The sequence below is a fragment of the Colius striatus genome, chromosome 3 (genome assembly GCF_028858725.1).
Source record: "Colius striatus isolate bColStr4 chromosome 3, bColStr4.1.hap1, whole genome shotgun sequence".
Lineage (NCBI taxonomy): Eukaryota > Metazoa > Chordata > Aves > Coliiformes > Coliidae > Colius > Colius striatus.
This window is the reverse complement of record NC_084761.1, coordinates 85,676,120-85,688,433: the sequence shown is the minus strand read 5'-3', so window position 1 is coordinate 85,688,433 and position 12,314 is coordinate 85,676,120. Positions and strand designations below refer to the sequence as shown.

The 12,314-nt window shown below is 35.8% G+C and overlaps 1 protein-coding gene across 1 annotated transcript in view; it reads right to left on the bottom strand.

Annotated features, from left to right (window-relative positions):
* SLC2A9 (solute carrier family 2 member 9) overlaps positions 1-12,314 on the bottom strand; it is a 95,117-nt gene that overhangs the window by 21,734 nt on the left and 61,069 nt on the right. The gene's annotated exons all lie outside the window — the stretch shown is intronic.

The following is a 12,314-nucleotide window of genomic DNA, read 5'->3' as shown; positions in this document are numbered from 1 at the left end:
CAAAATTTTCACAATTAAACAGCTTTATTTACATATGATGATAAAATAAAAAATGTATATTAGGATTTCCTGTAGCAGTTTTTCAGCAGGGAAGCTTCTGAACATGAATTTAAAGAGGTAATGCATTGAGCACAATAATGATAGTGATTCATTTGTAATACTTCATTCATTTCAGCATTGCAGTAAACATAATGGAAGAAGCTCTTAACATACTGCAGTGCCATTAATGAAAGATTATACCGTTGGTATGTTACAACTATTGCAAACTACATATCTCTTATTGCAGGACTTATCAATGGCTGTTTAACAAAAATAGATGAAGCCCAGATGACAGAATTACACATGCAACACTACTTCTGTATCTATGCATTTTACTCATTTCCCTCTGTAATTAGTCCAGATGCACTTAACATCATGTGCTGGTGAACACACAGAATCTCAACTCAACAGTCTTTCATGTATGAAGTTGGAATGCTAGAACAGAAATCCTATTCTTGGTATACATGCTAGAGATTTTCAAACAAATATTTAAATTTAAACAAGTATCAACATGTTTTCATATGAAAAACAAAGTACATATATTTACTGTTTTGTTCAGTGAGCAATTACAAATAAATACTGGTTAGCAGAATTTACATGATTCAGTGCAAAAATCTGAATACAGAAAATATGAAAAAGGAAGAAAAATACCAGGATCTTTGTTCTGTTTTTATACAGTACCTATCTGGGAGCTGAAGTAATAACTATACATATTACTTATTAAATTAGACTATTAAAATAATAAATGCCTAATACAAATGAGGGATATTTATTACATTGGTAACTCACCTCTAAAAACAAAGGAAATTTTATGCCCTAAGAACCAGTAAAGAGAAAGGAACTCACTCCCTGAGCCATCAGCTCATCTTTCAATCCAGATTCAAGAGAAAACTGTGTCTAGGCCACCCATGGCCACACAGACTTGTCGCCTCCTACTTGACGCATCACTCCAAATTTTGCCCATCCAGGAGGGAGTCTGTAAATCCTGAGAGCTCTGGTTAGGACAAGAGCTCCCAGACTTCCCATCTACATACTTTAAGAGGAGGAATCTTCAAAGACAGACATTTTGAGAAAATAGACAATTGCTTTGCAACAACATTCTGTTTTGGGAAAAAAAATATAGACAAGATCAAGTAAACAAGCTTTTGACTGTAAGGCAAGGCAAGTAGAGAAGACTGATAGATCCTGATAGGGTTGGGAGATAACTATCTCAATAAAATGTTTGCAATTCAAGGGGCAAAGAACAATCCAGAGGGCAGCTGTGGGAGAGAAGTAATGGAAGCGAGACAAAGATCTTTGAAGAGAACTGCTGCAAAATCAACCTAATAGTCTTCAGAGATAAAGCAAAAGGCTGTTAGTTTCTACCCAAATCTTAGCTAAAAAACTCAACCAACCAACCTACTGCAAACGACCATAAAAACCCCCACCAAAGTCCATGGGAAAACATACTGCAGGAGTACTGCTGATGAGGGATGCAGTGTAACTACTGAGTTTCTTCCATCTCCATGGGTCCATAGCTTACATAAGAATTTTGCAAAATACATATCTCAGTCTTTAAAGAGGTGTTTTGTAACCCATGAGATTATTCTAACTTGTACATAGTATTTGGCAGATTAATATCCCACCAAATAACAACGTTACTGAGTCTGGTATGATATCTGTATTACCCAGCTAATCCTGTTGAGAGAACCAGAGGCAGAATGTATGATGGGGTGTACCAAGTCACAGCTTCAGGCTGTAGATTCTGGTACGGCTCCATCTCTTCTCCACAGGAGGACTTTTGATCTCATCAAGATCTATTGATCTCAACAGAATTAAGAAAAACAGACACTTTGCCTGTATAAAAGAGTATAGTTCATTAACAACATTAATTTGTAGCATTTGAAGAGCAGTCTTTTCTGCCTTAGAAAAGTGCAAACCAAAAGTGCAAGCCATAACTCATTAATATTTACAAGTATATAAATGGTGGATGTCAGACGGTTGGAGCATTTTCTCTATAGTATCTAGCCACAGGACAAGGGGTTGAGGGGATGAAGCTGGAACACAAAAAGTTCCATTGAAACATAAGGAAAACCTATTTCACTCTGAGGGTGAGGGAGCCCTGGCACAGGCTGCCCAGAGGGGTTGTGGAGTCTCCTTCTTTGGAGATCTTCAAGACCCGCCTGGACATGTTCCTATGTGACCTGATCTAGGTGACCCTGCTTCTGCAGGGGGGTTGGACTAGATGATCTCTAAAGGTCCCTTCCAACCCCTACCATTCTATGATTCTACTATTCTATGGTAACACCATAATAATACAAAACCTGCCCAAACTCAATAACTAGTACCTCTAGTTATTAATAGTCTAGTTTTTAATATAATACTGTGTGGAAAGGATTTTTGCACTGATTAACTGGCCTTTGGTTTAGCATCTACAAAACCTGTTTATCTTAACAGCATATGAAAAGCCAGTTCTGGAGGCATTCTGAACTTTGTTGGTGCAAGGTAACCCACATCATTTAGGGTAAACAAACAAACTAAGCAATGGCCCTGAATAAAAACACTGATATACTATGTTGCAACATCCTTAGTTAAAATATTAATCTTTGGTTCACAAGTAATTTACACTAAAATGATTGGCAAACAATAACAAAGCTATTAGCTAACACGGATGCCACACAATATTCCTTCTACTTCCATTTTGGCAACTATTTTTAAAGCAGATATTCCATTTAATTTTGTAATGAAAAAGACTTAAGAATACCCTTATCTGAATCATCTGATAATTTCTTCTTCAGTGAAATTCTCCCCGTCTTGTATAACAATTAGTTGCATTTTCCTGCAATTTTCAGTTCCATAAGGGAGCATTCTCTAGCAGAATTTTATGAACATTTACTGACAATCATTTTTCTCTGAAAATTTGTTTAGTGAAGGCAAAATACTTACTAGATAATTGATGAACCCCAATAATTTCAGTACTTTTAAGATATTGGTCTTTACATAAATTATATAAATTCCTTTTAAGTACAACTATTTCCTGGAAGCCTGAGCAATATCTTATTTTTTTATATAGCTTTTCCTTTTTTTCCTTTTAAATTGTAATAGAAACCATCGGTCCAGATATAGGCCATTCTGCCAACTGCTGTACAAATCCAAAATATCCATTTTTGGTGTGTTTTGGTAACACTTTCTATCTGGTGGGGTATTCTGTGATTTATTTTTTGCCATTGTTTGGTTTTTTGTGTGTGTATATGCTATTTTTTTCTTCTTAAAAACTGATCATCATTAAATTTCTACTTAGCAACAGTACTTAGCAATATTCCTTTTTGCTTCACAATTATAGTTCTGCATACTTTTAATTACAAAAATACACTTTTAAAATACAGTTTTAACTGTATATTGAGTCTTTTTAACATTTCTGCTATATTTTCATATTCATTCTATCATATCAGAATCCTAATTATAGCCTGACTTTCTATTCTTCTATTTGAATGTGAATAAAAAATTTCTTTGCTGAACTATGACTAAGAGCCTTTATGCTATAATGAATTTTATAATTATTCTCAGTAACATTTATGATTACTGATTAACTGTTAATGTTACATTGTTAAAAACAATTATCTCAATGATGAGTTCAATGATGAGACTGTTTTTACGTTAATAAAAGCACAGAACTATCATTTAGATTTTCATCCACTATAGAGATGGCAGTATCTTGGAAATACCTGAACTAAAGACTCACAAGTGTGTTCAGTCCTAGGTAAGTGAAATATTCACACAGTCATCACTATGACAGGACTGGAAACAGAAAAAACCCCAAATTCTATCTAGTCTAGGCTTATTACTTCTCCAATACTCAACTGAAAAAAAACCAGAAAGTCTTTAGACATGATTTCCCTTGTCAGGAATTCAGGTTGACAGTCCATGAGCACAAAATGATGCTGGTTATGAACCTATGCAAGCTAATAGTCTTGAAAACTCCATATAACATGTCAGCCTTTCCTTTTGAAATATTTTAATGAACAAATTAATCATAGTAGCAGTGCACAATTACATAACTGGATAGCTGCATTGATCCTGATGGACTCGAACAATAAAAATAGTGGATTGGAAAATCTCTACTTGTCCTCCTTCTCCTGTTTAAGATAAGCAACAGAACATTTCTTCACTGTTTATGATTTCTGGAAACTGTAGTCTTTACGACATGAGGCCTCAAATGCCAGTAACTTAAGAAGTTGGCTGCTGCTCCAAGATGACAGACAAGGTATGGAGAGCACTAAATGTAGAACAACATTTTTAATTTCTTTACTATGGCTGATAACCAAGATAGATACAGCAAACAGTAATATGTGTTTGTTACCAAACAGAAAGGAAAATTAAGAGAGTACTAGAGGGTGCCCTTTTGACTAGAAGTACCAGCTTTATGGAAGATACTGACAGTCTTGCTGTGATGACACACATAAAACTTTCTGATGAAATTCAGAAAAAAGAAGTTATCAAAGATGTAACTGCATGTTCCCAAAGCCCTGAAGTTTCTTGAGTATGACAGATAACGTCTGGATATTCAAAGGAACCAACTGCTTACTCGATCAAACTGACACCATCTGACTACCTTAGTTCATGCAATTTTATTTCTCACCTATTTTTTTCCCTGGAAGTCTCTTACTGCTGTTTATTTAGCTTTCTATGTAGTAGGTTGGCTATAAAGAAACACTCTCTAGACTCTAAAACAACTTTAATTGCAACATGAAATTAGTAAACATTTGTATTTAAATGCTAGCCATGGAGTTTAGCCAAAAATAGATTAAACGGTCGCAGAATTTTGCTTCACTTTGCACTGTGCCTGAGCACAGGGAAAAAAAAAAATCTAGTCTTACATTCATTAGTTCTACATTTACTGTTCTATATATTTATTACATTGCATTTTTGTAAGTATAAATATCTTATACTATTTCACAGAAGAAACCACATTTTTTTTACTAGGCTTTCCATATCCAGTCCCCAGTAATCTGACCAATGTACCTGAGTCACTTACATAGCTTTTCTGTAAATACATTTTTCACAGTTACACGAAACTCTAAAATACACAGGTGCATTTTCCAAGCAGTAAATTTCTTGAGTGTTGGAATTGTGAGCCATCAGCAAGTAATTAACGATCATTCAGGAAAACATGCTAGTTCAGGTAAGAGGAGTGCCCTAAACTGTCAAAGCATTCACATTCTGAAAGCTTCAATTAAGGTAATTTAAAAAATCTATTGTTAAAGGGATAAACGTCATAAGTTTTCCTGATGCTAAAAAGTCCATGTCTCATTTCTAGCAATTTCTTTATCCAACAGATATGGTTATCTTTCAAATACTAATGGTTCATTTTTCTTTAGAAGTTCCAATAATTATAAATAATTCAAATAACTTCTGTAACAGATTGTTAAAAGCTACACATTTACTCTACACTGCTCTCCAAACAGTATTAAAACATAAACCAGGTATTAATTGCAAAACACATTTTGAATGACACTATATTTAATATATTCAAGGTACATGTTATCTTCTCCCCCCTCCAAGTTCAATGAAGATGCAGCACCAGATTGAAAGCAATTCTAGCTTTATTTCTTAAATGCCCCAAATCTCAGTTTGGCCACTGAACAGCAATTCTCACGTGAAGCCCTTAAGCTTCCCATCTGTTCATCTCCTTGACTTAATAGAAGTAGCTGAAAATTCTTCTGCCCCCAAGTGTGGGCAGGAGCTTTTTCCATTGTTAGAGAAAACCAGAAAAGGTAACTTAAGATATGCTGATTTACAGCCCACATTAATTAAAGCAACGGCATCAGTATGGCAGGCTGTGACAGTTGGCAGCTGGGATGATAAAATGCCAATCATGAGGAGTTGGATGGATGGCAGCCTGAAGCAATGGAGTAGTACAATGGGGCAGAGGATGGAGGCCAGAGATCCCTCAGCAAATCTTCAACTGAGATTGGTACGTACTGCATAGCCACTACATATCTCCAGATTATTACATAAGTTTCTCAAATGAATTATAACTAATATTTGGAATATTTAACTGCTTTTAGTGCATCATGTTTTAAATCTACTGTTGTGCCCACAAATCAAGTTTTTCTTTCATATCCAGGAAAACTAAAAGTTATTTCTGCACAAATACTCTGCACATCTGATGCAGCAACTATTTGACATTATCAAAGGATGTTTTTCTGCTGGAGATACTGTAAAGGCTTCTAGTTTACAGAATTAAAGGAATGTTCAAAAGTAACTTAAACTTTCAAATCTACCACTTTTTAATTAAATATATACCAACATCAGGTTATTTGTTTATTTTTAACATCATACACTTGCCTAGTACGAACAGTTTTTTTCCACTCAAGCAAGCTCCAAACTCTTTCTTCAAGTAGACTAAAAGAAAGTAGTCTAAGTATGGCTCTGTAGGAGATCATGAGTATTAGACATTCTTACATCCTACCCTAAATAGAGAAGCTAAAAGAACATCACACAAAGCTCTGTAAATGCTTGTTTTAGGCAATAATACTGATACTGCATTCATTTCTGTACTTTTATGTCTACAGATGTGCAATCACACCTTTCTTTGTGTTTCACATCCAAGAGATGTTTTTTCTTCCCTCATGGCATTTCAGATTGAACAATCCTCATGACTTTCAAAGTGACCCTTTTATGACAGCGGCTGTGCTGCCAACACAGCTGCACTTTGGCATCCAGAATAAGAGCACAGACCAATTTAAAGTTTAAAATACAAAAATATCTTTGATATACCTCAGGGCACAGCAATAATTTCCTCTGAGTTTTCTTTTGTTGGCTTGATAATGTCAATTTAACATATGCTGAATATATCATTTTCGTGTATCTACTGTGTCTGGATTCAGCTGTGCTAGGAAAGACTTCACTCACATTTCATAAACAATGACAAATATTCAAAGACAAAACTCTCAAAAAAAGAGACAGAAAGTAAAAAATTTTACCGAAATGGTTTGGTTTGTTCATGTTTCTTAGCTGAGTCTAAAATGCAATTCCTATAAAATGCAATAGTCAAAGTGAAGATCTCACTACCATAAAATTACTATTTTTTAAAATTCCATCAGTGTGAATTTTATTGATTCCCTTTTCTGTGATGAGAGCATGACTTGAAACACACCACTGGATCTGATTTTATCATCCTTATGCTTAACAAATGAGAACTTATTTTAAAAGTAGGAATTGAAGTAAAATCATGCCAATTCATGTTTGATCCTACTTACACTAAATGTAGCCTTACACAACCTCCACTGAAGCAGCAGGACCTCTTCTGAAGGAAAGTGCTACTCATCCACAGAACTACAGACAGGATTGAGGACCAACATAACTACTTCTAAAATGTTACACAGCATAAGACAGTAAAGTCAGAGGCCCTGAAGCCTCTGTGTAACCAGACTCCTGCTTTTTTCTCACTATAGTGCCATTGATTTAACAATAGCTACTACTGATGTAAATTAAGTCAGGGGCTGCATGCTCTACGTAAAGACCAGCTAGTAAATCTTGGGGAACATGCTCATCTTTGCAGACACATGGGCTTTTTGACACATGGAAACAAAGAGAAACTATATAGAGAATCAAGCATCTCACTTAGGGATAAAGAATGAACACAGGCCTTGGGGACAATGGAACCCAGGGTCAGCCTGGATCACCTGGTTTAAATTCAACCCTCACGTGTCAAGCAGTTATTTAATTTGTAAACCTTGTTTGTTTGGTTTCTCATTTTGCGGTTTCTGTCAAGAAGCTGGTACAGAACTCAGTGCCTCTAGTGGCCAGGAGTTTTCTTCCAATTTCTATTTCAAATTTATTCGTGGCTAGCTAGCACCTAAGTTTGAGTCTTTGTTTGCAGCGTTTCCCTTCAGCTTATTCTCCATTCTCAGTGTTATTTTCCCTTTTGTCCATGTGTTTGAAAGCAAAATATTTTCAGTCTTTTCTGTTAGATGCTATGAAGTTATTCATATATATTTTCACATAAACATCTATTCACCTTCACAGTAGTACTTCTTTGCAGTTTTCCTGTGTTAACTGCTGCATGAGCAGTTTAGTGCTCCAGCACTCAGCTCTAAGTCACCATCTCAAACACAACGACATGACACATGACAACACAATGAGCATTTTTCACATTACAATACAGAGAGACAATGCATGACAATGCTGCATTAAATCTCTGAGAAAATATGTAAAAAAATGAGCACAAACTATTAATATAAAACAGTCTTTCAAGTGACCTAGATGGAACACAAAGAGCTATAAAGAAGTCTTCCATGTGATACGAATACTGTTCTTCTATTCTCCCTTAGCTAACTGGCATTTTATGACATCCTTAAATTCTCATCCTGTTGCTGAGTTTTTAGGCCTCTCTTTCTCTCCAACTGCATGCAGTTATACAAGTCCTATTATTAATGGGTAAAATGTGAACAATGAAGTGAGATTTCAGTGAAATCACTAACATAAAACTTGAAATGCCACCAAAATAACACAAATTTCCAGCACAAAGATAGCTTGAGTTATCATAATCATACAATGGATGCAAAAGCAACTCTTCCAATTTGTGGAACTTCTAGTATTACTGCTTGTTGTAATAAAGGCTGATATTTTTTTGTTGTTTTTTGGGGGGTTTTTTTGTTTTTTTTTCTTCCAAAGTACCAAGTAACTCCTGGGATATGTTCAATGGAGGGTGAGTGAGCTCTGGAACAGGCTGTCCAGGTGGGTTGTTGAGTCTTCTTCTCTGGGGACATTCAAAACCCACCTGGGTGAGTTCCTGTGTGACCTACTCTAGGTGGTCGTGCTCTGGCAGGGGGGTTGGACTAGGTGATCTTTTGAGGTCCCTTCCAACCCTTAAGATTCTGTGATTCTGTGGAAGAAGGAATGTTATTGCACTCCTGCCTGTGCACACATGTAGCTGACCTCTCTCCTAGCTACAGTGGTCAAAGGAAGGGCAGCACACTTGAGCTAATCAAATATCTTTTACAGATCTTACTGAAACAATAGGGTCTTGGGTTATTTCTATTTATTCCCAATGGTAAAATAAGTTCAGCGCTCCAGTTCACTGTGTTTCCAGAGTCACCAAATTTGCAAAGATTTGATTTGAAAGAAACAACACTTCTTCAATTTCTGAAAGAACGTGATAAAGGAAGAATTACTTCAAAGCCAGGTATGATATTAAAACAGTGCAATTCCACCCACTCTTTCACTTAATGAAAGACAGGCATCATACCTAAGCTCCTCCACCATAGTTTCCTTTTTTTTTCTCTTCAGCATTGCCTTTTCCATTTATCAAAACTGGATAGAAAGGTTTTACACTTAAACAAAACATTTTTCTAAGGAAGAAACATCAATAAATCTCTTCATACAAAAATAATGCATAGAAATGCTTTATGCCAAGTTTCATGTGACACAAATCAAGGTCTGACTGTGTTTTTGTCATGCTTATTTCCACTGGGAAGGTTATTTGTAAGTCCATGCCAACATTGTTGTAATACTCAACTAATCAGTTTGGGATTTCTCCCTCCCCCCCTGCTCTATGATCCACCATCTGGGGATAATCTCTTGACTCACTGCAGAAGAGCCATTCTGTGGTTCAGAGAATGAACATGTAATTGTTTCACACAAATTGAAAAAGCATCAGAAACAAAGACCGCAAGCTCCTCATCTCAAAACATGTGATGGGATCCCTGACAAGTGGGGACACATCCGTGCAGGCAAATAAGGAAACTGGACTGTACACAATCTGAGCCAGTTGTTCTTGTTGGTTTTTTGGCAGTAGATAAAAAGGGGCCAATCTCTATCGGCTTTATAAAACTGTCTCCAATCATCCAATTTGCTATTCACCCAGCAAAATCAAGAATCACTTCTTGGCACAGCAAGTGTTGCAAAGGCACAATGGGTGAATTGGGAATTCAAGTAAACAGACAAAAATAAGCAGAAACTATACTTTTTCTGTTAAGCCATATTTTAGTGTGCTTTTCCAACAAAGCACAGTTCAACACGCCATGAAGTTCAGTGAACATGAAGAGGCAGCCATAGAGGTTTAACTGTGAAATTAGGGATAACCGCTTTTAGCTTTTCCTTTTTCTTTGAACAATAGCTAAGATAAAGTTAAAGAAAGAAGATATTTCACATGTACCTAAGCCCACCTACCATTATTGGAATTTCCAAGAAGTTGCACATTATTTTCCCACTCAGTAAAGGCATCTCAAATCAATGCATTCCCTCGTGATTCCTAATCTAAACAGCACTAATGCTCTATGGAGATACAGAAATTTTTCTCTTACTATTTTTCTTTTATTTGTTTTCTCTACTGATTTTTGGTCTTTTCCTTGTTGTCTTCCTTAGGAGTCAGAACCAACCCCTTCAATTCTTCCTATTTACTCTTTGCTGGGTAACAATTCTTCAGTTGAAATATACTCTACATTTATTTCAGGTCAAATGCTTGACCATGAAAAATATTTCCTTGAAGCTTCTGCCTTTTTCTTGATGTGAAAAGTGCCACATCTTCTCATAATCAAAAGTAATACTAGAAAGTAGTATATTTCTGAGCAACCTTCACTCATGTATAATTAACCAAGCAGGCATAATGAAGCAACTATCCAGAACAGCATGGCTCCCTGATCTATAAAACAATAAGCAATTTTTGAAGGGATTTTTCTTTCAGAACATAGATTGATTATGATCAAGATAAGGGTCTCTTTAATTTTTAGTAAATGAAAGCTTTCCACAGTTTTTTTGAGAGAAATAAAGAAGTATCAAATCATGTGCACAGGCCTGAACATACCCTATTAGCACTACTGTTTCAGTCCCTAGCAATATGCCTAAAAAACACTTTCAAGTTGCAAAGCCGAGTTCAGAAAAATGGAACAAACAAAATCACCCCACAGTTTACAGAAACAGCTGATCCTAGCCGTAAAGGAGCAGATGGGGCTTATCCATATGCTATCAGAAACTGGGAGACCCCACAACATCTATGCTATCAAACAAGGATCAGATGTTCTCACACGAGAGATAATATTATATTTTTTAAGGACAATTTTATACCCTAGAAAGTTATAGCAGTTTTTTATAAACTCAGTCCCTCATGTTATTCATTATTTTCAGATGGGATAACTATTCCATGTACAAGTAGCTCAATGAACGTAAACTGAATTCATCCTAGATTGAGAGATGTATCTATAAAAGCATTACAAAACATGTAGGACTTACTCTGAAGAATGCTGAAATGCTTTAAATAACTACAGAAGCAATTAAATAAGATACTGAATGTTAGCAATACCATGACAATAGTGTGTGTTTAAGCAATGCAAACAAATAACAATCGCAGCTTCTGCAAAACATTAAAAATCTGCAACTTTAAAGAATTCGCAATAATATCCTTGTGGTGAGAAAACTTTGACTGACCAGAAACATGAGGAAGTTATTCCTGAACAGAACGGGCTGCCCAGGGAGGATGTGGAGTCACCATCCCAGGAGATATTTAAAAGACACATGGATGAGGTGCTGAGGGACGTGGTTTAGGGATGGGCTTTGCTGTGCCAGTTAGTGGTTGGACTTGATGATCTTAAAAATTTTTTGAATCGAAACAATTCTATAATTACGTTCATTTTCAGCAATGACTTTCCCATTAAAAGAAATGATGGTTTTGCATACTGTGATACTTCACTGGCATCGCAGACTTCCCTTAGATAAGACTAATTTCCTTAGTATATGTAAGATATGTACATGTGTATGTCACGGTCACATGTAACTGCCACAGTAGATTTGTGAACAAAGCAAAGACAATTTAAAATCAATTACTAATTGCTCATGAGTAGTATTGCCTTATTTAGGAAAATCCAGAAACACAGATTTTCCACCAGACTACAGAATTGTGAAATAAAAGAATGTTCAATGCCATTGACATATTTCCACTATTATCAGGCATTATGGATTTTTGAACATACACAGGAAAAGCGGAGAGGCCAAATAAGTAGCTGCTGGTACAGTATTAATGTTCTTTGGCATTAAAAGCAGCAAGAACAGTGAAAACCACAAAAGATTTAACTACCAAGAATTTCTGTAGAAAGCAAGTATCTGCTCCAAAGAGAGTGCAAAATGTGATAAAAAATCCTGAATAGCATTGGTAAAGAAGCTAAATGAAGAAAACCAGTACCCTTTCTGAAGAATGGTGAGGTGAAGGAGAAATGTAGAGGATTAATCTTAAAACGCTGAAAATATAACATGTAAGAATATATTCATCTGCAAGTTCTAAATAATCAGTGGAACGT